The sequence below is a fragment of the Prionailurus viverrinus genome, chromosome A1, assembly GCF_022837055.1.
Source record: "Prionailurus viverrinus isolate Anna chromosome A1, UM_Priviv_1.0, whole genome shotgun sequence".
NCBI lineage: Eukaryota > Metazoa > Chordata > Mammalia > Carnivora > Felidae > Prionailurus > Prionailurus viverrinus.
In genome coordinates this window covers 30071943-30099783 of record NC_062561.1, presented here as the reverse complement: position 1 = coordinate 30099783, position 27841 = coordinate 30071943, and the positions used below count along the sequence as shown (strand labels likewise).

The 27841-nt window shown below is 40.9% G+C and overlaps 1 long non-coding RNA gene across 1 annotated transcript in view; it reads right to left on the bottom strand.

Annotated features, from left to right (window-relative positions):
- The window catches only part of LOC125173566 (uncharacterized), a 72893-nt gene that overhangs the window by 21508 nt on the left and 23544 nt on the right, over nt 1–27841 (bottom strand). The window contains exons 6-7 of the long non-coding RNA XR_007155079.1: nt 17959–18039; nt 15868–15910 (exon numbers count right to left, since the gene is read on the bottom strand). This is a non-coding gene — a long non-coding RNA (uncharacterized LOC125173566). The remainder of the gene's footprint in view (nt 1–15867; nt 15911–17958; nt 18040–27841) is intronic.

The following is a 27841-nucleotide window of genomic DNA, read 5'->3' as shown; positions in this document are numbered from 1 at the left end:
ATCTTTCTTTTTTTTACTTAAAAATAGTGCTCAGAGAGTAATCTGACATGTAGCCCGATTTCAGTGCCAATGACGGACAGTCCAAAGAGTTTTCCCTTCCTCAGACCTCTCCCCTCCCCACCCTCCCCTCAGATACTACTGCCTATGTCATACTCAGAAAGGCCACCATCGGGGCGCCTGGGTGGCTCAGCTGGTTAAGGGTCCAACTTCGGCTCAGTCACACTCTCACAGTTCGTGGATTCGAGCCCTGCGTCAGGCTCTGTGCTGACAGCTGGGAGCCTGGAGCCTGCTTTGGATTCTGTGTCTCCCTCTCTCTCTCTGCCTCCTCCCCCGTTCATGCTCTCTCTCTTTCTCAAAAATAAATACACATTGAAAAAAAATTTTTAATAAAAAAATAAATAAAAAAGAAAAGCCACAGTCTTAAAAGGAATGATGTCTTCAACTGTGGTATTTCATGTCAGTCAACCTGAACCAAGCTCTGGGGGGCCAAGACGGATTTTGTACTCCTGACCCCAGGAAGCAAGTGACTAACTCAGAGCAATGCCAGCACCTTCCGATAGGACGGGCAAGAAAGTAGTTGTGTGTCTGTGGTTATAAACTCAGCATCCTCCCCTACAAAATGGTGCTGACAATAATAACATAGGCCTCCTATGGCTGCCGTGAGAATTCAATGAAATAATGAGCAAGAAGCCCCTGGCACATAGAAAATAATCAATAAATGTTAGCTTGTTAGCTTCTTCTTTGCTTTTCCTTCATTTATTCACCCATTCAATTAATATTCAATGAACCAGCTTCTTCCCAGATTTGAATCACTTCCCAGTGGTGATATGAGTTAGAGCCGCAAGACATGCCTGGTCTCCTCCAGGCTAGTAGGATACAATTTAGCACCCCTTAGCCTAATGCACTAATTGGTCCCTTAGTGACCTGAAAGAGTTAACACACTATTGTAGGTTTTAATCTACCACTTCCTGACAAAAATGAATTTGAGTATTTTTTTATACATAAGTTCCCTAGAATTATAGTACCCAAATTCTCTCTCTCCCTCTCTCTCCTTCCCCCTTCCCTCCCTCTGCCCTTTCTCCCTCACCTTCTCTTTTTCTGTCTGTCTCTCTCTCTCTCTCTCTCTCTCTCTCTCACACACACACACATACACACACACACACACACACACTACAACTCCCTAAGAGCAGTAGATAGGTTAGATAATAAGATTGAAATAGTCCATTTAGAGTCTACTGAGGGCTTTTTTCTGATCACAAAGCAATGCGCTATAGAAAACTTCGGAAGTTCATAAATCTAAATTAGACACAAATTTTTCATAATCTTACAAGCCCTCCCCCCAAATAGTTTTCAGGATACACTGCAAGTATTTTGTTCTATTTTCTTTCAAACTTTTTAAATTCTTATATAATACCTATTCCATAATTTATATACTGTCATATATACTTTAAGTACTGTGTTGCTCTCATAACTAAAATTATATCATGAATGGTTTTCTGAGTCACTGAGATTCATTGAAATATTCTAACAACAACCAAATATTCCATCATATGGACATTCCATGATTTGTTTAGCTATGAGTCTATTGTAGGACATTTAGGGAATTTTCTTTTTGTTTCTACTATAATTGATATTGAGACATACCACATCAGATGTACATTTTAAAATTCATTTCTGTTATTTCCTTAGGCTGGATTCTTATAAGTAAAATTATCAGATAAAAAAGCACAAACATGTTGAAGGCTTGATGAAGATTATAAAATTGCTTTGCATCGACGAGCAGAGTTTGACAATCCCTTTTCACCACATTCTGGCTGCCCTGAGTGTTGATCCGATACATACATTAAATTTTACTTTTGTTTTAATTTGCGTCATTATGATTACTAATGAGATGACCATTTATTCCTGTTTATTATCCATTTGGTCTATCTGTTCTGTGAATTGTAGGTTTATGGTTCTACCCATTTTATTGAGAAGATAGATGTTTTATTATCAGTTATATTAACTCATTATATATTAATATTTTCCCACTGTTTTATTTTTAATCTGAAATATTTGCTCGACAGAAAAGGGCCATAGACCTCAAGCAAAGCTAAGGTATTTTTCTTGTTAATAAATATATCCCATCAAAATATCAATAATGCATAATTTCCTTGTTTGCATTTAAATTTTTATGATGTTTTTTATGCAGAGATTGTAATGTTAAATATTAAAATCAATCTTTTCCTTTACGATTTAGTCCATTGCTTATATACTTAGATAGTCCTTTCCCCATCTGGGATAGGATAAATATTTACCTAAAGTTTCTTCTAGTGTCTTAAAGTGGTTTGATTTTTCATGTTTTACTTTCTAATTCATCTAGAATTTACTCTGTTGTATAGCAAGAATGTAAATGAAACTTTCTCAAACACATATTTTCTAGTGCCATTTATGAAATAATTCATCCTTTTTAATATTAATTCCCCATAAATTAGCATCTATTTATGTACCCTACATTGTTTTCTATTCATTTGCCTCTTACTGGTTCATCTTGTATTTTGAAGTCTTAAAGGTCTGGTCATTCCCTTCTCACCCTTAAAAAGTCATATTTTTCAAACTGTTTCTATTCTAAATTGTTCCTTCCTTCAGATTAACTCTAGAATTATCTGACCAAGTTCCAAAAATTCTATTACATACACATTCATGAGCTAGTTGCAATCCCAATCAATATTTCTTTCCCCTTTCTTCCTGCCAGTAGGGCTCCTGTTTTTTCGAGGGAAGAATGGCCATAGCCTCTGACGATAAATTTATTTCCCAGACTCTGCTGTAATTAGACTAAACAAATGAATCAGTTTTGACCAACGAGGCAGTGATGGCTTAAAAATATGCTCACAGATTCTTTGGTACTCTTCTCCCCAAAGGGTGGAAGGGACAGTGTTAGTCTTGCAAGGCTAGTTTATACAGTAATGTGATTTCTGCCTTGCTCTCTCTTGGATTGCTTGCTCTAGGGGAAGCCACCTGCCATGTTGAAAGGATACAACACAGAGACTATAGGAGACACCCACGTGGTGGGTAACTGAGGTGTCCTGCCAACTGCCATATTGGCAGTGAACCATCTCAGAAGTGGATCCTCAAGCCTGGTCATGCCTTCACATGATGACAGCCCCTACCAGCATCTTAACTGGAACTTCATGAGAGACCCTGGGCCAGACCCACCAGCTAAGCCTCCATGGCATTCCTGATCCACAGAAACTGTGAAACAATAATTAATCGGCATTTGTTTTCACTTTATTTATCCCCTGCAGTAGTCTCGTGGTTGTTGTTTTTGTTGTTTTGCCACTGTTTTGGAGGTTATTTGTTCCACAGCAATAGATTACTAATACGTAGGTATACGCAGAAGTCTTCTGCAGGCTCTTTACCTTTCCAGATAAATGAGAAATATAAGGCTGGAACCACCCTTTCTTTTCCTCTTTTCCTCCTTACATATTGGTGTAATGCCTGAAGAATAGCAGCCATCTTGCCACCATGAGGCAACAAACATGAGTGTGAGAGTTGGTGCGTTAAGGGTGACACAACAGAATGACCGAAAGCTGGATGCTTAAAGATACTGCTGAGCGGCTGGAACAATAAATAAACACAACCAGCTGGTAAACAAGTCTTACTTAAAAACCAGCAAGTCTCTCTCTCTCACTATGTGAGGGAAATAAACACTTTGTTTGATGTACCTTTGGCCAATTAATTAGTTACTGCCACCCAAACTTTCTTAACGAACGGTTGGGGTCAGATTTTGCTCCATGGTCCTGGTTCCACAGAACCTCCTGGTTCCACAGAACCAGGTATTTCGTGAATATGTTTAGTGTGATTTTAGAGCGATGAAAGACAAATGTTAATAGTTCTAATGCAACAAATAAATTTAAAAAAAACACATGTAGACTTCCTTCAAAAACTCTGAGCTTGTAGGAATAATGGAAGGTGAATTAATAAATGACAGCAGAATCTAGATTACCTCAGGGAAAAATGCTTCAGAGTATTTAGCATATGAACAGACTCCCTTTTGCTGCACTTTTTTTGTGCTGATGTAGATTAACCAGTGGTCAAATTGCCTACACTGGGGTATTGATCACAATTCTTCAAAATGCCCATGAAACACAAAATACAGTAAAAAAAAGGTTTCTTTTTTTCTAATTCTACAATCCTACATTTTGAATCCTACACTCTGCACTTCTTTTAACAAATAATTAAAACCAGCTATCCTTAAAACATTGTTCATTCAGAAGTGATCTGTCACCAGTATCCCCCAGCGAGGCCAACCACTTATTTGTCTCTCTCAGGACGTTATTTAATCTCTGAAACGTGAAAATACATGTTATTTTATTTCTAACTTACTACATTTTACAGTGTATATTCTCAGAAATGGTGTCATTCACACAGCTACCAGAATGGGTAAAATGTCAAAGATACAATGTCAAGTCATGATGAGAATGTAGAGCAATCAAAACTCTCAGACCAGAGTGTTAACTGCCATTATTAAATGGAAATGTTGGACGACTGTTTAGTATCTGCTAATATTGAACATATGCATACTCTTTGGCCCATTGAATTCCACTAAGTATGTAACCAACCAAGATAGTACCTATGTTCACCACAAGATATATACAAGAATGCTCATAACAACATTATTCATAATAGGCAAAAACTGTGAACAACCCAAATGTTCATCCACAGTAGAAAGGATAAATGAACTGTGGTCTGTTCATCCAGTGAAATGCTAGAGCAATGAAAACAAATGAACTATTGCTCCCAACAACACGGACTCTTAGAACCTCAGTGTTGAATGAAAGAAGCCAGACAAAAAAAGCCTATATACTGTATGATTCCACTTATTTAAGGAAACGTTTTCTTAAAAAAAAAAAAAAAAAAAAAATGACCAATCCAAATAGTGATGATAGAAATCAGAATGATGAAACAAACAATGATCAGCCTTGTCAGGATAGGAAGTGAAATGAGCACAGGGAATCTTCTGGGGTCTGGTAATTTTTTATTTCTTTACCTGGGTAGGGCTTTCGTGGGATATTTAGTTTGTACTTTGTAAAAAACCATCAAAGTGCATGTTTTTCTATCTATATGCTATGTTTCCCATAAAAATGGTGCCACTGCTTCCGAATTATTCCTCCAGTATAATTTTTTAAATGCAATATATTTAAGTGTTAATATAAAGCAGACCAAGTTTGTGACTCATAGCAACTTTTGCTTCAACAAACTGAAGGCAGAAAAAAATTGAAACCGCTGTTCTAAAACAAAATAAAACAAAACACAAATAGTTGTGTCATTGGTCCAAAAAAAAAAAAGATGAAAAACTGGGCAGTATGTTTTTGGGTAAGACAAAATAAATATTACCGGTAGTTTCCCTTTCCTTACCCCTTGGGCTAAATTGGGCCTCAAAGGAAGGGTGATAACAGAAGAGATGGAGGGGTTCACACTCTTGCCTGGCCTTCCTGCATCTGACGGAGTGTGGAGTTGAGAAATGGCATACAGGAGGCTGGCAGATGGCCACATGTGGGTTCTCTGTCTATCTTAATTTGAATACAGTTGGTTTAGGTTGACCTGCTTCCCAATATCAGCACTGGCACACCTTGTCCACTAGAAGTGTGGGTGACCGTAAGAGCACCTAGGCCAACAGTTGCTTGGGCACCTATCAAAATTCACCTCCACGTCCATGACTCTGACTCTCAGGTCACATTTAAGATTTAAGAAAGATTTAAGCCCCTGTCCGGTTCTGTGCTGCCTCTCACGTTTGCCCGTAGGCACACACTCTCTAAGACAGTATGAAGAATGCATGTTAAAGATGATTTCTCTGGCTCTTAGGGTTTTATTGGAGGATTTAACTGGAAGTCAGATGTCCAAGGTGGTGAGGTTCCATCTTAGAGATTGATTCTGAAAACCAGATGTCTCCCCAGAGTCCAGGAGTTCTGACTCGCACTTGATTTTTTTTTTCCCCTATAAAAACCTACTCAGAATTTGGCCAGAAAAAATAATTTCAAAAGATATATGAAGCAGCTTAAATATTTTACAATAAAAAAAAATTTATCCGGGTCTAGAGAGATCCACATAGACTATGTAATAAGAAAGTGTTGTATGTTTATAACAGTTTTCACAATTTTATATACGGCAAAGCTATTTATCCCCAAGAGGGAAAATGGCATGCACCTTTACTTCTTCAGGTGCCCTGAATTTGGAGGTTTAAAATAGTTCTTTGTTGCACCTCCCTGGGATTTTGACAAATGCTTCAGGCTATTGGAAAACTTTAAAGGGATTTAACAAGAAACGACATTGCACCATTTTCTTTTAATCTGTGTACATAGTTGTCTAGTTATGGCTAGCTTTAAACCACCCAAAAGCTGGAAACATTTTAAATCCTATTTGCTTCTTGAGTGGACCACTCATTAATGTGCTTATCTGCTTGCTTACTTCTGAAGTTAAATCTTATTTCTACATCTACTTTTCCTAATAATTTTTTTGTGTTGATTTTTTGGGCAAAATATTACATGTTTGTTTGTTAATTGTACAGTTCCCAGACTTTGGAATTTGTTTTAAAGACATGTTTTGAATGTGCAAGGCTCAACCCACACTTAACTTGTTTCGTCTATGAGGTAAATACCCTAAGCTTAGAGTTATTTTTCAAGATACTGTTAAGCACTAAGAGCACACATCCTACCCTACCCCTACTTCTCCTCACCACTCCTGCCCTCCCCAAAATAAGCCCATTTTCATGCTTCTCATAAAAGACTCAAAAAAGGCTTTGAGAACACATTCATTAGACCATGAGTCACCATGAATTCTTCTAATACGCTTTTTCTTAAAGTTACATTCTAGAGATCTAATACGCTTTTTCTTAAAGTTACATTCTAGAGAGAGCCCCATACGCATCTATGGATTTACAAGGCAGGGCGCACTCTCAGCTCGCACTTCTGGGTCTGTCTCCATGTGGAGGGGGCCATCTTCTCACATCTCCAAGGAGTCCTCATCTAACCTTGAGAGCTCAGGCCATCCCTACCCTGTACCTGTGCTTTCTTTCTCAGTTCTGCTTTCTGGATCCTCTTTTGAGCAACATCTTGGAAGTAATTCCACTTTCCCTTACATCCAAAGATGAGGTTGTCTTGCTCAGTAAGCAAATCCAACAAGAAAACTCTATCTTCGTCATGTGCACTGACATGAGAACGACAGACACGTGGTAACGGCCGATTGGCAGTGGAGGATTGGGGGGAGCCGGCAGTTAGACGTTCATTTAGAGTAGCATAACCCCCACATTCATTTATTTACTTATCGTCCTGATGGGCTTGAGAAAAGGCTTGGCTACGTAACCCCATCTCCAAAGATAAACGTAATTAGTACTTTTGGGTCATAATGATTTGGGAAGGGGCTAATTATACCATCAAAATCCTTCTGTCCTTGCAATAACCTACATCTAAAGTGAAGATTAAAGTTATTCAGCCTTTGAAGAGAAGCTTTTTGTTGGGGGATTTTCAAGTATGCTTGTCAGGTATATGCCCGTCACTGGTAACATCTTAGGAATATACTTGTCGTCTCTCTGACACCAGTAAATCCATTCGTTCCCAGCTGTAATTTATCTCTTGATAAATCATGCTATCAAGTTGAAGTGTGAAAGCAATACCCTTAGGACATAAAATACCACTGAATCCACTGTTTGGTTAATTTATTACTATTATTAGGGAACTGACAGGATTACTTTAAAAATCGAGTGCCCAGAGGCCCCAGATTTCTATCAGGTCTTCGATACTGGCACAGTGTTCAATCATACCCAGCTGACCCAGCCACTTCCCTCAGCCTCCTTCTGCTCCCAGTCCCTTTGGAGAATCCTTCTGGGAAGGGAGAAATGGCTGAGCCGGGCACAGGCTCTTCCGGAACATTCAGACAGATAGGTCTGACAGTCAAGAGATAAAGCCTTGAGGCTTCTTTCTCAAGGAAGTTGTTTGCTTTCTTAAAAGGACTGCCTCTCTATTCAGTCCCTGACAGCATGGCTTTATGTACGTTGAGGCATAGCACTAAACACTGACGTGGTACAGCGACAGGAGTTCCAAGCAGGAGGCAGCAGACGTGACTTGAAATCCTAACTCTGGTATTTACTTGCCGTGTGACCTTGGACAAGTTATTTAGTTTCTATAGCTGCAAAATAGTGTTAATAAGAGGATTGCTGAGAGAATGAATTAAGACAGGTAGAAATGCTCGCCTCATAAGAGGTGACCAACAAATGTCTATTGCTCCCTTTTAATGCCATATTTTTTGAAGCAGATGTTATAGGGATGTGTCAATGATCTTAATTTGTCAACCATTAGTGATTATCCAATTCTCAGTCATACTTAGGTTTGTTTTAATTGTGGGATTCGACCCAGCATTGGGCATTAAGGTACACGATAAATGAAGACCCCTCCATAAGACTTTTCTCATATCTTCGACCCTAATGAAATGTAGATTAAATCCCATTAAAACAAATGCCATAACCGACCCCAACCTTGCAAAAAGAAGAGGGCAGAAAGGGACTAAGAAACAGAATCCAAGCTACAGCCAACCTAATAGTATTTCAAACAGCACTTAAACTTTTCAACATTCTAGCATGAACATTGTTGTAAGAGGAAATGCCCAGTATAAATTACCAGTGAGCTGGTTTGCGCGCACGATGGTGGCAGTTCAAGAACCTACTTAAGCTTCTGCTATTGTGCTCTGTACTCTTTCCAGCCTTCTCCTTGACAAGCCACTTCCATTGCCACCTCAAGACCTTTGCACTTGCCTGTCTCCCAGCCTAGGATACTTGTCCCTGATCTCAACTAACCTCTTTCACCACTTCATGCAGACCTGAGCTCACCATTCTGGAGGGGCCTTTATTAAATACCTCACTGGAATGGTTCTCATACCCAATGCCCATCCATTAATTGGCCCCTTACCCTGCTTTTTCTTCATAGCAGTTAACCTGACATATTATCTTTTGGTCACCTACTAGCATGGTAGCCTTTAGGGCCCAGAAGATATTTGTCTTATTCAACACTACTACAAATGTCTAAAATTATGCCTAACCTATAGTGGAGACTGAGATGAAGAAAGGCTGGTGTCCTCCACTATCACACAAGTTCAAAGCATCCTTCTGCAGCCCACAGCACTTCAGTTCCTAAAAGCATATGCCCCAGAACAAAAGTAGAGCAAAGCCAAGTGGGCACCCCTACCCAGACTCATTCAGATTCCTATAATCTCTCGCAAGTCTACAGTCATCTCCTAACTGGTCTCCCTTCCTCAAGGTTATGTTCCAATTTCTTTTTTTTTATCCACCCTACAGACTTCCTTTCTTTTTGATTCTGGTTTTGCTTCCCTTTTGTTGGCTTGGTGTTTTTTATTGAGGTATGATTGACATACAATAAGTTGCCTGTACTTGTATAATTTGATGACTTTCGACATCTGTATACAACCAAGAAACCATCACTGCAATCAAGATAATGAACAATTCTATCCTTCCCAAAAGTTCCTTCATGCACCTTTGCAATCTCTCCTTCCCACCCCTGCCCCAGCTGCCCCAACCCTCATTCCCAGATTAGTTTATATTTTCTAGAATCTTACATGAGTGGAATCACACAGTACATACTTGAGGGTCTTTTGGGGGGAGGGAGTGCTGGATGCTTTCACTCAGCATAATTATTTTGATATTTATCCACATTGTTGTATCAATGGTTCTTTCTTTTATATTACTTAGTGGTATTATACTGAATGGATATACCACAATTTCTTCAGCCATTCACCTGTTGATAGACATTTGAATTGTTTCCAGTTGGGGGCAATTGCAAATAAAGCTGTTATTAACATCCATGTACAAATCATTGTCTAGACATGCTCCCCTTTCTTTTGGATAGATACCTAGGAGAGGAATACCGGTTCATATGGTACATGTACGAAACTATTTTCCAAAAATAGTTCCATTTTACATTCCCACCAACTGTGCATGAGGGTTCCAGATGTTCCACATCCATACCAATACTTGGTATTCTGACAGCAACATCTAAATGAAGGACAAACCTGATCATGTCACTCCTTAGAATTACCCATGATTCCCCACCCACTGCAGAATAAAGCCCACCTTTCTCAGGGATTTTTACAAGACTGCCTCCCAGCACAGACACGCCTTCCACCACTTTTCTCTTTTTTCTTTTTTTTTTTTAAATTTTTTTTTTTCAACGTTTATTTATTTTTGGGACAGAGAGAGACAGAGCATGAACGGGGGAGGGGCAGAGAGAGAGGGAGACACAGAATCGGAAGCGGGCTCCAGGCTCTGAGCCGTCAGCCCAGAGCCTGATGCGGGGCTCGAACTCACGGACCGCGAGATCGTGACCTGGCTGAAGTCGGACGCTTAACCGACTGTGCCACCCAGGCGCCCCACTTTTCTCTTTTTTCAATCCCAGCCCCCAGACCTTCTCCACCTAGCTTACAGCTTCCTCAGTCTCCCACAACCACAGCACCCTTGCCTGACTCTGGGCTTTTATACAAGAATTTCTCCATTCTTTTGCTATTATGGGCTGAATTATGTCACCCCCAAAATTCAGAGGTTGAACTCTTAACCCCCAGTCCCTCAGAACGTGACTATATTTGGAGACAGGGTCTTTAAAGAGGTAATTAAGTTAAAATGAAGTCATTAAGATGGGCACTAATCTCATTTGACTGGTGTCCTCATAAGAAGCGGAAATTTCATGATAGACTCTTATAGAGGGAAGAAGATATGAAGGCATAGGGAGATAACAGTCATCTATAAGCCAAGGAGATGGCCTGGAACAGAATTTTTCATCATGACCCTCAGAAAGAACCAACCCTACTAATACCTTGATCTTGGACTTCCAGTCTCCAGAACTATGAAATGACAAATTTCTGTTGTTTAATGCACTTGGTCTCTGGTATTTGTTATGGCAGCCTGAGTAAACTAATGGATTCATGTCTTCAACTCCTTCCCAACCACAGGCCCAGCCCACTTGTTTTCTCTTCTAATTCTTCCCCCACTTCTCTTGTTCAGATTTAATACCTCCCCCCCCCTTCTTTTTTGTTTTTAATCTTTGCCATGGTACTTTGTTCATGCCTCCCCTGGGAATTTGTGTAAGGGTCTATCTTCCACTCTAGGCTACAAGATTTTCACGAAGATTTTGTTTTTTAATTTGGATTCTGAGCTGTCTAAATCAGTCTCCTAACTCAATAGAGCCTTTTATGTATATTTTTTCCACAAATTCTCTGGAACTAGGCTGCTCACTCAGATTTCTTTCCCCCCACAGCTTCCTACTGTCTCTTAAAAAAAAAAAACAAAAAACAAAAAAAAACTCCTAGTAATTTCCCTGTGTAGGAAACTATCCCAAAGAGATTTTTGAACAAGTACATAAAAATGGATGTACAAGAAAGTTCTTCAGAGCATTGATTATAATATCCAAAAATTGCAATAGGCGTAAGTGTTGTTCAATAGAATTAGTTAAATAACTTATGGTATGTCTCACAGAGGGATATTGCACAGTCAATAAAAATGATGATGCAAATCTATATTAATTGACATGGAAAAAATAACTATTATTGAATGAACACAAAACAAAACAGGATACAGAACAGGATGTATAGTATATGTAAACAAAGTCATGTATAAGTATAGCTCTAGGTAACCACACATACAGAAATATATGGAAGAACATTTCCCAAAACGTTTTTTAAGAGTTAAATCTGGATGGTAAGTTTTCACACAGTTTTTCTTTTTTTCTCTGCAATTCCAGAAATGTGTAGCTTTTTGAAAGTAGGCAAGAATTCATTTTATGACCAGAATAAAATAATAACATTATTTCATTTAAAATATATATATACTAATAAAGAGGAGAGTAGCTAGGCTCTACTGTTCTGCTAGATCAACGCCTTCACCCAAGCATGGAAAGGAGGCAATTCTTCTCATCTTGCTAATTAAGCTTCCTGAAAGCAGGTCAGCCCTGGGTGCAGGCCACACAGATGGGCATCTGCATGGCATGATTAGGAGCTATTGAGCTGCTCTGCCCAGCCCGCCCTGGTCTCATCCTTGAGCCCTGCAGTCAGGCTTTAAAAGCCTAAGTTTCTCATTATTAGTTATTCCATTTGGATACTTCAATTAGGCAGCTGTTAAAATTCATGGGGAAAAAAAAAGCTATTATTAGTTAAGGACATGATAACCCAATTAATTCCCCCAGCAAAAGGCTGAACCATTAGATTATTATATAGAAAAGGGAAGAAGGGGGAACTGGCAGGAATTGGTGATAGGAGTGGGAAAATCCAACATAAACACACTCAGTCCCTGGGGAAAGTAGTGAGAGGGTAACCCACAGAAGGAGGGCCTCCAGTGATAATCACATCTAGTTTGCAAATGGTAGGGCAAAGCTTGCTCCTCAGTGGGACACAAATAGCTAGAAACTGCACTCCTTAGTGGGACAAAAATAGCTGGACACGAATACTCTAAGACATTTTTTTCAAAGAACCAATCACACACACTTTGATTCTCCATCAATACACGCTTTCCTTCCTTTTGGCCACATCTGCACACGTGGTTGATGGCCATCAGCTGCAGACCAAATGCGACAAAATAATATTGTGATGCGTTACCCAGTGTTTTTCATTCCCTGTATTTTCTGCTAACCCCCTTGTGGCAGATTATGTTTTCCCTAGATGGCCATACCAATATATGTCCATATGCTCACAGTGTGGCATGGACAAGCCTCCCCATCCAGAGTTCTCTCTCCTTGAATGCAGGTGGACCTTTGTAACTTCCTCAACCAACGAAAGGACACCATGTGACTGATGAGGCTTGTCATAAAGAGCAATATGGCTTCTGCCTGCCTCTCTCTCTCTCTCTCTCTCTCTCTCTCTCTCTCTCTCACCTCTTGCCCCTGGAACCCAGCCACCATGTTCTAATAAAGCCCATGGCACATGATGTGGCCACGTGAGGGTCTTCCGGCTGACCTCACCAGCTAGGCCCCCAGCCAACAGCAACCTCCAGATACTGCATTTATAAGCTTTACGATGATCTCGGCCCCACAATGTTGATGACTTTCAGCTGAGGCCCCAGACACAGGAAGAGAGATAACTTGTCCTCATTGCACCCTCTCTGAATGCCTGACCCACAGAAACCATGAGACATGTTGAGGAATAAGTAACCAGCATACTACCCTACTCTTACCACTGCCCTCAGACTAGGATGCTAAAAGAGAAAGGGGTCAATTAGTTTTTGAGTTTCAAAGTAGTTTTTCAACAATCGTTTCTATGATGATGGCTTAAAGGAATTAAATTTGGAACCTAAATATCCTGGCATTTGACTATCAAAAGACAAATGCCCTAAAGAACTTAGAGGCATAATACTTATGACTTAGGCAAAAAATTCAGAAAAAAGGCAAGATAGGAGTGAATTTTCCAGTCTAAGAGGATACTAAAAACAATGTTTTAAAAAATTTTTGTGGAAGAGAAGACAGAGTCTTCTGAAACTTCACTGCTGGAATCCAGGCAGTGTAGACCAGAGGTGTTGATGGGTATCTCAGTAAACACCAAAAGGATTGATGAAGAGGATCAAGGATGAGGATAATCAGACATCTCTTGCCCGCATTGGTTAATGACGATCTGGGACCAGATGGGGCCCACAACAATCCGTAAGTTCTAAGGGCAACTTAATATCAACCATGAGGAGAAGGAAAGAGTGGAAAAAAAAAAAATAGGATTCACCTGAGACTGATCATGTTAAATATTCTGCCATCAGTAGCGGGGGATGATTGAAATACTGTGTAAATTTACTTACTAGAATATTAAGTGACATCATTTATACATTAAAGTTATAGCTTAAGGAATTTGTACATTCTTCACCATTTTGATATTCACCTTCCCTGATAAAATTGTAACCTCCAGAAGGGGGAGAACATAAATGGCCCAGAGTACACACTCAATGAATATGTTTTAATGAGTAAATAAATGAAAAAAGAATTCGAAACAGCTCTGTTGTGGAAATCAGAGGCCATGAATCATCTCACCTCTGTTTCCAACAAGCCAGGTGGCCTTTAATAGGTCCCTAACTCTCTTGGGGCCCAAGGGTTCTGAGCTATAAAATTAGATGATCTCCAAGTATACCTCCAACTCTCCTATCCCACTGGACCGTAAGCTACTACACAATAGGAATCAAGATCCAATCATTTTGTGAGCCCCAGGACCTAGCATAGGGCCTGGTAAATAGCAGGCACTCGATAAATATTTGTTGAAAAATGAGATGAACATTACGCTAGGTTTCAAACCCTAATCAGGACAATGTGTAATTTGGTTGCCTTTTCAAGTACATAAATGTTAAATGAAAACTAAAGAGAAATAACAAACCGAGAATGTCATAATGTCATTTTCACGGTACAGCAACATTTCCTAACTGCCCAGCATTTAAGGAGTAATGGTTTCATTGCCCAGGAGTCTGACACGGTGATTTGCTCTGACTTGCATCCCTCTTATTCTGACTGACAGCCTCTCTGAGCTGTCTTTTGGTGGGCAGCGGTTGCCCCTGGTGCATTTTTGATCAAAAGTACATACGTCCTGTCATCTTTTATAATCCTCAGAACTTGAAGATTGTCTTTCACTTAAGTTTTCTGAGCTGAAATTAGGTTTGAATAATAATCAGGATTGTGGATCTTCCAAAGCAAAGGTACTTTATGAGAAAATGCTATCTTACGATTCTTCCAGGCATAGAATTTCAGAGTTGAAAGATTTTCCCATCCCAGGATTTTATCTTATTAATATTCTCCTTTGCAATTCAACTACCAAGAACTGGAAAAATCTCTGATTGTCCTCCAGCAATGGCATTAAAGGCTCCTCATAACATACAGCACCAGAATTGTGCCATAATTTAGTGAAATTGAACACTGCTCTGTGACTGCTAATTTTCCATCGAGATGATTCTGTCTCTAAGCAAGAAGAGAGAAGATGAAAACTTGATAGGAAAAAAAATCCCTTTTTCTAATTACTGTGAAGATTTTCAGACGCTTTAGGGTAAACACACCATTTTACCTTTGCCCTTATTTTTACCACAAGGTTCTGCTAAAAATCCTTTTGGCTAGAATGTCAAAACTGAGTTTCTCTTTTAATCTTCCACTTGGAAAACCCAGTTATAATTGTATAGTGATGATGCGCTCTGTTCTAGGAGACTGCTGTATCAGCGTATTCATTTTTAACCTTTATTTTCAATTATTTGCAGTTTGGGATTTAGTTCCCAAAGTCAATTTGGGAGACTTCTTCTCTTTTAATAAAGGAAGCTAATTTACCCATTCTGCAGTTGCCAAACAATCACATTGAAAAATATGAGCATATGCATGTTCATAGACTCATTCCAGAGACTCTGAGTCTAGAAGTATGCTTTTTAAACTTTCCTAATATGTTAATCATTAACATAAGGTATTATTTTGCCATTTTCTATTAATTTCAACAGAATCTCCCTGTGCCTTTGCAGTGGGATTAATACAATTGGACTATAGATCTTCTGGATGAAGTGGGTTTTTTTAAATAGTCTTGTAAAAATAATAATAAGTATCTTTCTTAAAGAAGGCACCCATTAGTGCCATTGAAGTCAACGTGTAGTTGTTTCCTTGCCAATATTGGTAATTCAAGGAATTTTAACACCTGTTAGAACATAAAGTCACATCTCTACTGTGGCAAGCCTTACTCATAAGATTATCATGTTGGGAGAAAGTGGACCGTGCCCGATGGGATGTGATTTGAGAGTCTCCTTCCTCCTTCACGTCTACCCCACTATGCAGTATGAAGTACACATACTACTCATCCTTTTGACTTAATGAGATCTCTTTTAGAATGCAAACACGTTACCTGAGGATCACGATATATTGTCACGTCACGGCGTGTGGAACACCTAGGAATTAATTTCAGAAATTAATGAGTTAGGTATGGAAGGTTTGGGCTTTGAATATATATATATATATATATAGCCATATATATGTATCATATATATGTATATATTTTATATTTTTAGCAACCCTCTCCAATAGTATTTTATACATGCCATTATCATAATTTTTTTTTAGCATTTGTTTACCTTTAGGTAATTATCTTTGCCTAGGCTCTCTAGAGATGAGTCTGAGGCAAAGATGAGAGGCCAATGTTTTGCAGAGGTGCAATTCCAGGGAAGCGACCATGAGGGAGAAGGGGAGAGAGGAAGGGAAGGAAGACAGGCATAAACAAAGTGGTGGGTTACTGAGCTGGCCACATCTTCCTGGAAAACATAGTCAGCTATTCAGTCACATGACTCTCCACCCCTCCTAGTCAGCTGTGTGGAACCACTATACCTGGAACAGTCCACGTGGACAGGAAAGGAGGATATATCAGCCAGGATCCTCCAACTCTTGTCTACCATTGCTCAAAGGTCACCCTCCCAATGTGTCACCTCCCCACTCACTTCTGAGTTATGACATCCGGTCCCTCCGGGAAGCCGCTGGAGAAGCCCAGCCCAGAGCCAATGATGCACGGCTACCTCTGAGCCCAGAAGTGCCAGGGAAGTCACAGGCCTTGTGTGTTTGGTCAGGTCAGATCTGAGCCGAGAAGCCCGAAGGCCCCCACTCTGGTGGACAAAATGAAACCCATGCTGAGCCCAGGTGGTGGCGGTAGCATTCAGACTATGGCAGTGTTGGCCAGGCCGTCCACGGAGCAACCATCTAAGGCCAAGAGGGCAGGTGGGGCTGAGTAAATCTGGAAAAGTACATAAAATGGTCTGGAACTAAAATTACTGTTCTATTTTTCTTAGTGTGCTCCTTGATGGCAGACATCCTATCTCACCATCCCAGCATCCTTGTATCCCCAGAATTAAGGCCCAGACACACCATAACAGACTGGAGTAAGCCCTGTTAACGTACATTTTTTTGTAAATGCTCATCTTACCTGGTCATCCTGGGCACTAGAACACTTATGATAATTGTCAGATGGGTTCACCCATGACAAATGTTTACGTGTGGCACTTTTGGGAAGGGATTCTTTGATTTGGGCCATTATTTTACAAACAACCAAAAAAGACAAAATGAGAATAAACACACTCCTAGGGTACTATGGTAATGAAGAAGATAGGCTTTGGAATCTAACAGACCTAGTGACATGTTTGTATAACCTCACTGGATCTTGGTTTTCTTTTCTGAAAAATGGAGAGCATGATATCCGTCTCACCGCCCCGTTGGGGAAGCGTGTGGGATTGTGCCATGTCAACTTGGTTAAGCTGGGAACCGTGATGACAACTGTTTCCCAGAGGGCTCAAGGTTAGGATTGGCCAAAAGAGAAACCTGCCCCAAATTTGGGAGATGGAAGTGAAGCAGGAGAGAGGGGAAGGGCAGGAGACCTTTCCCTGCAGTCAGACATGGTGACGGTGACACAGCAGTAAGGATCCCAGCCGGTGCTGACTTCCCTCTGCTCCACACCTAGCTTGTCCCCCGGACGGCGGCTTCTGCTCATCAACAGCAGCCACAAGCCCACCCCAGATGCTTGGCTGCAAACCACAGAGGCAGGTGCCACACAGAGGCTGTAGCTCCCCTCGGTCCTCTCCAAGTAATCCTCCCCTTGCAATCCACCTTCAGCGACTGGACGTGCTTAGTTTCCCAGATCTCACTGCAAGCTCCGAACTGCCTCTCTGGGCCACTGCTTCAGGACAACCGGTAAATGACACCGCCAACCCTCCAGCTCCCTCTCCCAAGCTTTCACTTCCCCACCTTGCACAGGTATGTAATAAACCTGCTTTCCAGGGAGAACCCAATTTGCAGCTTTTGCTGATATCTGTGGTCCGAATACTCCCACTTTTCAAGCCATCGATATGAAGTCATTGAACATGGAGTTGGGAAGAAAGGCGCACAAGTGCTCTCAGGAGCTCTTGAGCCAGCCCCAGCTCGACCCCGAACAAGCCCCTCATCCCATGACACTCACATGGTTGCTCTCTTTCCTTGACTGAACTCGGACTCATACAGCCAGATTACAGGGTGATGGGCATTGCACTCAATACAGCACCTGGCACACAGGAAATGCTCAATAAGTTAAAGTTAGTGGGTTATAGGAACCAACCCTCATGTTGTCTTTGGCTCCAAACCAGCTAAAGGAAGGTATGTACCTGCAACCTACAAAAAAAAAAAAAAAGTCCAGAGATAAAAGGATTTTCCAACTAACGCAAGAACAATTTTTACATAGATTAACAAAATGCTGTTTGCATCTATTTACAAATTAAGTAAGCAAATTCCATTTCCTACAAAACAAATATGAATTAAGGAAATAATAGAATATTTTGCACGTGCAGCAGTGGGGAAGGTTGCACTCCATGAATATTAAGCAGCAATTTTGTAGTTAACATTAAATGACCATCTCGGGGAGAAATTTATAGTTACTGAATCTGAGGCAGAGGCTTCCAGCTCCTTTGCAATAAACTTATTAGCAGACAAAGCCTGCGTGCATAAACTTAAATTTCAATACTGCCCTTCCCCTCCTAGTCTGTTCTCTTACCTGCGTTCTTCGCTAGCTCTGTAATTGTGGTCACAGAATGTAAATATCCTTATCTCATCCGTGAAGCACTTTCAAAATTCAAAGCATTTGACATGTAGGATTCTTTTCTTCCTGGGCTTATCAAACAGCATGATGACTGATAGTTGCTCTTAATTTTAACCAAGGGTTTCAAGTTTATAATATTTGCTTCCCCAGCTGAGAATGACTAAATCAATGCTTACTTTGAAGTTGATTGTATATGGATTATTAAACCGTTATAAAGGCATGAAAACACACAGCAAACTACTTGTTCTCCCTCACCTCAGAATCGGCAAAACTTTTAGCCAAATATTGCTAAGAGAAACGTCCCTCTGGATTCAGGGCACATGCTCTTTTTCCTCTGCCCTGGAGCTACATTATTTGCACCAAATTCTTCATCTTCACAAAAATTCTACATCTGAAACCCCTGTGCTCTGCAAAGGACGCTTCACTGTATCACGGCTTTCTTTCAAATAACAGAGAACTTTCAGTTTCTCAGTCCACAATTGTTCAAAATTTATTGTTAAGTCATCAAGCTTATTTCTGAGGAGATTTGGGTTCCTCTAAAGTGCACTCTCTACAAACAGTGGCTGCCTCTAATAGTTACCCAGAGGTGACTTTTTGTTCTTTGTTCTGATCTCTCTTTCTGTCTCTTTGAACTGCACTATAGCCATGGGAAGGATTTTATAAATCCTGGCTTGGATGGGACCAGGTAGAGAAAGAAAACAACCTTTGGGTTAACTATCACCTGGACAAAACATCCCTTCTTGTACAGAATTCACTACTTCTGTATTCTTTCTTGAATAAATCTATCCAAATGAAGAAGGGAAAGTCGTTGCAGGCAAAAAAAAAAAATGGCAGATGCAAAAGTGTAGGGATAAGAGAAAATATACTGCAGTTCAGTATCAGGAAATTTCCCAAAGATGGAAAGGTAGCGGTAGATTTCACAACTCCACAAAACATGGCGCCGTTTTCTGCTCTTGACCTTGGATGGGTGGACTGTCCATTGTCATCCCGGATTAAGGAAAGGTTGAGGGGGAGGAATGTGGCCAAGGGCTCCGGAGACTTCTTTGTACGTTGCACTGTGCATATGCAAAAGAATGACGGCAAGATGGCTGCTTACACTGCACTGTTTAAATAGCTTTTGTATATCAAGCTAAGGCTTTGGACTTGGTCAGGCAGGAAATGGGAGTCCATTGTATTATTTTAGCATGGAAGTGACGAACAAATTTGAGAGCTAGACTAGAGGGAGGCAAGATCCACTGGGAACCACTGCCACAACCCATGCCAAAAGTGTCAAAAGCTTGGGGGTGCTTGGGTGGCTCAGTTGAGTGTCCGACTTCGACCCAGGTCATGATCTCGCGGTTCTGGGGTTCGAGCCCCGCCTGGGGCTCTGTGCTGACAGCTCGGAGCCTGCAGCCTGCTTCTCTGATTCTGTGCCTCCCTCTCTCTCTGCCCCTCCCCTGCTCACACCATCTCTCAAAAATAAATAAATGCAAAAAAAATTGTTTTTTAAAGTGTCAGAAGCTTGAACTAAGGCAGTGACTGGGGCGAGGGTGGGCCGGAGACAAAGGAAGGGCTTAATAAGAAACTGAATGTTCCCTGTAAGTCGTGGGGGGGCTTAAGGCCTCAAGGGTGACACTGAGGATCTGGCTTCGGAAAAGGGTAGGTTTCTGCTTCAAGGAGAGAGTAGAGAAGGGGGTGATGTGGGGAGGAGGGTGGAAGAGCAGGAGCTGAGCTTTGGATTTCCTAGGGTGCGGGTGGATGAACCTCCCAGACTGACCACGGGAGGGCGGGGTGCCTAGGCCTACACCATTGCCCCCCATGCCCCCCCCCCTCGCCCAGAGGCCTCCCTGTCTGCCCGCGCCTCCCAAGCCTCCAGGAAGGACACCAGTATTTCTGCCCGCCTCCCCCACCCACCGCCTCGCCCTTTGTTATCCTCACACTTCCCACTCCTCGAGGGATCTGCTGGATCGAGGACTCTGCCTGTCTCCAAGGCGGAAACAACTCCCAGAGCTCCATCAACGGTTCAGAGGTGGGACTTCCCTCCTGCGGGGCAGAACCTTACCTCTGACTCGAAACTCAGGAGCAGCAGCCCTCATAGCCCTCCAGGCCCCGCAGCTCCAGACAACCAGAGCGGACGGAATATCCCAGCCCAAGCGGTTGCAGCTGTTTCTCTTCCTTTCGCCTTCATCCCTAGTCTCCGGAGCCAGAAACCTGGCTTGTGGTCCTCGCTGCTGCTTCTCCTCTTGCCCCAGCCTCAGCCCGGTCCCTCCCTTGTAGCTCCTGTGCTTTCCACCAGCCTCCCCCCGACCGGCCCGGGGTCTCTGCTTCTCATCTGGCCCCCTTCCCAAATCTTCTCCTGCTAGGTTGCCAGAAGGCGGTCTCAAATGCAAATCTGATCATGTGCCTTAAACTACTTCTACAAATCGGAGCACCTGGGTGCCTCAGTCGGTTGAGCCAGGGATTCTTGATCTTGGCTCAGATGATGATCTCCCGGTTGCTGGGCTCCAAGCTCCTCATCTGGCTCTGAGCAGATGCCAGGAGCCTGCTTGGGATTCTGTGTCTCCTTCTCTCTGCCCCTCACCTGCTTGTGCACTCCCCCAACCCCCTCTCCAAATAAATAAACTGAAAAAAAAAAAATACTTTTACAAATCTACATTCCCCCTGAGGACAAAGCACAGACTTCCAGGTGAGTCACAGGAGCCTTTGACATTTGGGTTTTACCCATCTCTCTGCCGTCATTTCTTAACCCTCCCCTCACACACTGCTGTGGCTGCTTCGCTGCTTTTCCCTTTTGAGCTTTGTGCCCTACCCTGACCATGTCTACCCAGCGATTTTTTTTTTTCTCCATAATTCATCTGGGGGACCTTTCCTGTCTCCTCGCAGAACTAAGTGCTCCCTTATTTACCTCCTGCAGCCCATTGGCAGATTCATTCATGTATATATCTTGTCCCCCTCCCAGACCATAATCCGTTTCAGGGTAAGGACCGTCGTCTTCTCCCCAACCTTTGGCATGGTGTCTGGAATACAGTGGCCCTTTAGTAAATGTCCACTGCATCAGCAAGTGAACAGATAACAGGAATACAAAGATTCACTCCTATGCTCCTCCTGGAAACTGCCTGGTATTTCTTACTCTCTCTTCTAATGACACAGCACTTACTTTACTTCTGAGCTTCCTGACAGCCAATGCATAAAGAGAAACAATAAAGGATATGGCGTTCGTTGTCTGAAAAAAAGCAAAACTTTCACTTCTGCAGTAGAGACAAACTTTTCCTGGTAATAAATTTTCAAAGGAATTCATCACATGAGTTCTTGCGCAAGGAACATTGAACAACATAATGGGCAGTATCTTTAAGCAGTTTTTACAGAAGCTTCAGAAATATTCTTCACTTCACTGTTTCCAGTATTAAATGCTTTAAAAAAAAAAAAAAAAGATAAAGACCTAGCACTAAAACATGATTCATGAAAGAACTTCCACTGGGAAAGGGTAAACTAATGAGCACCACATTTAGAGCTTTCTGGTGATCAAGGATATGGCTTTAGCCCACATAGGAGACTGTACATCTATAAACTCTATTTCTCAAATATCAGTTGTCTCAGCGAGGCTTTGACAGGAGCTAAATAACAGCCCCAAATTGGCTTCTCTGAGAGCCTAGAAAACTCCCACTCATTCAAGGGTAGCTATTTGTAGCATGTAAACTCTTGCCAGGCTGAGAGAAGAATCTGGCCCAGTGAATAAAAATACAGAAAATAAATGCTTGGAAACTTGTAGGAGGAGAAGAGGCTCTGGGTTGATTGTCCAACCACAGCATTTAGTTTTCCTGCGCTTCATAGAGGCCCTCAAAACAGTTACCGGTGTGTCGGCTTATCACTGGTTCCTAAGCTCTGTAAGATGGTAAGTAAACTACCTTTCTGTGTCTCGGTGTCACAAAGCACTAGTCACCCTCCCCGCCCCACCCCTCCGCCAGCCCCGCCCACCTCTACCTACAAAGACAAATAGGAAGTCATCGGTAATTAAAGCTCTAGTAATGGGACTGGGCAGGAGGGCGAGGGGTGGAAATTGTCAAAGGTAGAGTAAGGCACAGAAACAGGTTAACAGTTCTTCAGGACGTGAAACACAGAGGCGCCTGGGTGGCTCAGTAGGTTGAGCTTCAGACTCTTGATTTTGGCTTAGGTCATGATCAGGTCATGATCGCAGCGTCTGGGATCGAGCCCCTCGTTGGGCTTCGCACTGGGTGTAGAACCTGCTTGAGATTCTCTCTCCCCCCCTTCTCCCCCACTCGCACTCTCTCTCTCTCAAATAAAAAGATAATGATAAAATTAGAAAAAAACCAGAATGTTAAACAAAAAAACAGCTCATTTCAGCCCAAAAAAAGACTTTCGCAAAGACAAAAAAAAAAAAAAGGCAAAAAAAAAAATGTTATGACAATTATTTTCACATCTAAATTTGCTAAATATTGAGACCTCTGGTATAAAGAAAATGAAAGAACGCTAACTTCTAACATAAGCTACTAAAAAAATATCAGCAAAGCCGTTTTCTAGAGCAAAGTAAGTGGATGTTGCTTCAGCATATTGATTGATACATAATCCAAACATATTGACTTATGTGTAATTAACAAAAGAGTTTAATTAATCTGCTGATTGAAAATGTCATCAATCTTATTCAAGTGAGTTTTAATTCAAAGATAATATCATCATGAGTATTATGCTCAAGTAATTTTATTTAATTAATCATAAAAACTTGTCCTCACGTATGGCTTTAGCCTCAATAAATCATAAAATAGCTGACAAATTTTCTTTCTAGGAGAAAATTAAAGATATCAATTTGAGGCACTTTATTTTATATTATTGCTTGATGTGTTCTGAAATGAAAATGATATGTTTCAAAAGATATCTTCTTTCCTTTTCTCTCTACTTATGTAACCACATAGGATGACAATTCTTTTGTGAGCATTCCTGTATCCGTGAATAAAATAAATTTCTCTAAATTATTTTAAAGGAAAGGCTGTGTTTTCTCAGGCTTGAGAAATATCTGAGCTTGTTTTTCTAAAACCTTGGCAGAAAAAACAAGGACCAACTACTGAATAATCATTCAAATGACAAGTCTTCATTAGGTAGAATTACTGAAATGAAACTATTTCAGTAATTGTTATTCCTCCCTCATCCTATATAGCAAGCTAAAATGAACAAAATACACTTTGGGTCTAGAAAGCAGATCCCCCAAAGCCAATTAATGCTCCCAAGCTAGTAGGATACTAATTAGCAATTATTTCTGCCAGTGATGCCCAGGCATCCTGGGTTGCTAAATTTTTCCCGTGTCCTAAACCACCAGAGAACACTCGTTGAATAGTGATAGTTCTTTCTAGGGTGGCTTACAGAATGCGTCTGTACCATACTAAATGCCCTCCTTCCTCATCCCTGAGAAAGATCACTTGGTGCGGACAAGGAGAAGCTACAACAGGTATGGGCTTTAGAGGCAGAGACTTAACAGAAGGAACTAAGTTGTAACTGAACAGCCTATGAAGGGTGACAAGCAATGAGAAGGAAAGATAGGTGGAAAGGAGATGTGGTTTAGAAAGACATGGAGGAGGAGGTGTGGGGAAGAAACAAGGAGAGAGAATGCCTTCTCCTCTCCACCAGTGTGAATCAAACTGCAGTTCATACAGTAGGACCTAATTAAACCAAAACTCGCTCTCCAGGAAACCCCAAATCTCTTGGAGATCCTATTGTCTTTGGTGATCAAAATGCCAAGAGAGCATCAGTGGTGTGAAGAAAGGTAAATCCAATTTGGGGGGAATTCCAATGCATTTTCAGGATGCTTGGATTGCTGCCATAACCCTCATTTCCTCCTCTAAGTACAATCTTCTGAGAATAAATGAATAAATCTAGCGATTTTTTTTTCCTCTCAAAGGAAAAGCTTAAAATGTGAGGTGGGCTAAAAATGTTTTTAGCCCACCTCATGTAGTGTTCATAGGCTACAAAGCCCTTTAAAATTGATACATGAAAGTTCTAGGAGATTCACTGGTAAACAATGGTTCTCATGGCCAGCACATTTTTCTAGAGAAGATGACATGATTTTTACCTCTACTGAATTAAATCTAACAAATATTTATTGAGCACCCATTATATCCAAGGTAGTAGGCTGCGAGTAATAGAAAAGTCACATATAAAATAGTGCCAGCCTTCAAAATTTTTGCCACTGGAAGGATGAAAATGGAGAATAAAATAAGACAAGTACACACACTAACAAATGACTCTAACAGAAGCAAAATAACGTAAGCGCCATAAAAAGATACAAACAAAATGAAATAAGGTGTCAAGGAAGGTGTCTTAGTCTGTTCCGTCTCCTATAACAAAGTACCATAGACTGGGTGGTTTATAAACAACAGACCTTTCTTTTCTCTCTGTTCTGGAGGCAGGCAGTGTGAGATCATGGTGCCGACATGGTCTGTTCTGGTGAGAGCCTTCTCCTTAGTCATAGACTGTCAACTGCTTCCTGGATGCTCACAAAGTGGGAGAGTGGAGAGGAAAAGAAAGCTCACTGGTGTCTCCTCTTATAAGGGCACTAATCCCCTTCAGGAGGGCTCCCACCCTCATGACCTCATCAAATCCTAATTACCTTCCAAAGGCCCCACCTCCTAATAGCATTATATTGAGGGATAGAGTTTCAGCATCTGAATTGGGGCAGTGGGGGGAACACATACATTCAGTCCACAGAGAAAGAGAGGATACCTAGTTTATTTGGGGGATTCATTCGCTCATTCAAAAATCATGTCATGTGCTCTGCCTACAGCCTTTGTCCTGTGCCAGGATTGGGATGAAATGCAAAACAAACAAAAGGGGAAAATAGTAAAGTACCAGCCTGAACATTAGGTCTATTTTTCTTTTGGTGGTTGATTGGGTATCTTTGTCCACATGCTCACCAATACGTAAAAGTGTCAGACTTTACTTTTTGTACACAGAGGGTAAAAGATGTTGTTCCCTATTTTAATTTGCATTTTGCCAAATAACTAGTAAAATGGAAAGCTTTTCAAAATTCCTGTGTTTATTGTTCACTCACTTCTCTGCTGTGACCTGCTTTTCGTATCCTTTGACATTTTTTCCCTGTATTTTCTTTGTATTTTTCTTATTCATTCATAGGGATTTTTTATTTATTGTGGACACTGATCCTTTCCCATGGGCACAAAAAATACCCTCTCCTGTCCATAGGTTGTTTTTAAATTTCAATTTATTGAGCATTTTGCCTTGTGGAGTCAAAATTATCTAGCTGTTCCATAATAGAATGTGCTTTTTGATCTTTAAAAAAAAAATTCATTCTTTATCTCTAGTCCACATTTTTTTCAATTATTGAAAAATAATTATTCAATTATTTTCTATGTTTTTTTTTTAAACATGTTTTTCCTAGTAGTTTCTTTTCGCTTCCTAGAGTTTCATTTTCCACATTTTTGTCTGGAATTTGCTTGTGTATGGTGTGAAGTCATTATCTAATTCTCCTTTGCCTTCCTTGCCGAAAGTCAGCTGTCTCAACATTATGGAGTTTGTAGGGAATCTTTCCCCACTGGTGTTGATGTCCCTTCAATAAACCAAGCTCCACACCTAAGGTATTTTCTGGGGCCTCTCTGCCATTCCACTGATGTGTTTATAAATTCCTCTGATGTTTTCTTTTTTTTTTTTTTTTATTTTTTTTTTAACGTTTATTTATTTTGAGACAGAGAAAGACAGAGCATGAATAGGGGAGGCGCAGAGAGAGAGGGAGATGCAGAATCTGAAACAGGCTCCAGGTTCTGGGCTGTCAGCACAAGCCCGACGCGGGGCTCGAATCCAGGGACCGCAAGATCATAACCTGAGCCGAAGTCGGCCGCTTAACCGACTGAGCCACCCAGGGGCCCCGCCTCTGATGTTTTCTATTTGCTGTGCTTTTACTTTCCTTCATGCATTTTCTTGTCCTACTTTCTGTGGATTAATTACCTTTTCTTCATTTTCCCTATTTTCCTTTACCCACTTAGCATGATAGTCTATGTTTGTGCCTTTAGTAATTATGCCTAGATTTTTCATATGTATGTATAGTTAATATATATGATATATTTATAAGATATATAAAGGTATAGGGGTGCCTGGGTGGTCAGTTGGTTAAGCATCCAATTCTTGGTTTCAGCTCAGGTCATGGTCTCACAGTTGGTGGGTTCAAGCCTCACATCAGGCTCCACACTGATGGTGCAGAGCCTGCTTGGGATTCTCTCTCTCTCCCTCTCTCTCTGCACCTACCCTGCTCGTGCTCTTGCTCTCTCTCTCTCAAAATAAAAAAAAAAAAACTTAAAAAAAAGATATATAAAGTTATATAGTTAAATTTAAATTTTTCTATTAAAAGCTAAAGTTCATACACATATCTGTCTTCCTTCTAAACTAAACTAGAACCTTGTAGAATTGAACTCCCTTCAGAATCACTCCCCTGCTGTTGTGCTCTGTTTGTTTGTTTGATATTTCAGATCATTTTGTTTTCAGCGCATATGATGAACAATGCTGTCGTTATTCTCATTGATTTTAATGTCAATTCTCATTTAGATTTACCACCACAATTTATTTGCTCCCTTTGCTACTTGCATTCCACTTCTTCCTTCTGAATATATTTTTCTTCAAACTAAAGTATATCATTGAGTAATCTTTTTAGTGAGCATAATCTATTCAAGTTACTGTTCGTGGAAACCTTTCTAAGTCCTAGTAGGCCTGAGATGTCTATTTCTTACTTGTACTCTTCTATTTAATTTTTTAAATAGGTAAAACAAGCACCTGACCCAAAACAAAACAAGAAGTATAAAATATCCTACTCATTATAAATGTTTAAATCCCCAATCATTTGCCATTAGGACTTTAAAAATTTATCCCGTTGCCTTATGATAACTATCACTGCTAAGAGCTAGGCTGCCCACCTTATTATTGTGAGATTATGGTCTACGTTTTTTTTTTTTCCTCCAGTGGCTTATAGGATTTTTCATTATGCTTGATATTCGGCGCTTGGACTGCTAAGAGCCTAGATGTGAAACTCATCCGTCTACATCTGTCTATCACTATTTTTTCTATTTCTTAGCCTCCCAGTTGGCTAATTTTATAGTCTTCTGCTCAGGCAGAGTGAGCCTGACCAGCTCCAAACCAGGGTTTAAGTGAGTTTATGGTCTCAGGGTTCTTGTTCCACCCTGGTTGCGTGTATGTGGGCCTGGGCTTGAATGTGACCCAATCCTGTTGTTGACCTGGTAAGATGGCTTCCACCCTCAGCCTGAGGCAGCAGCTGGTTTCAGGT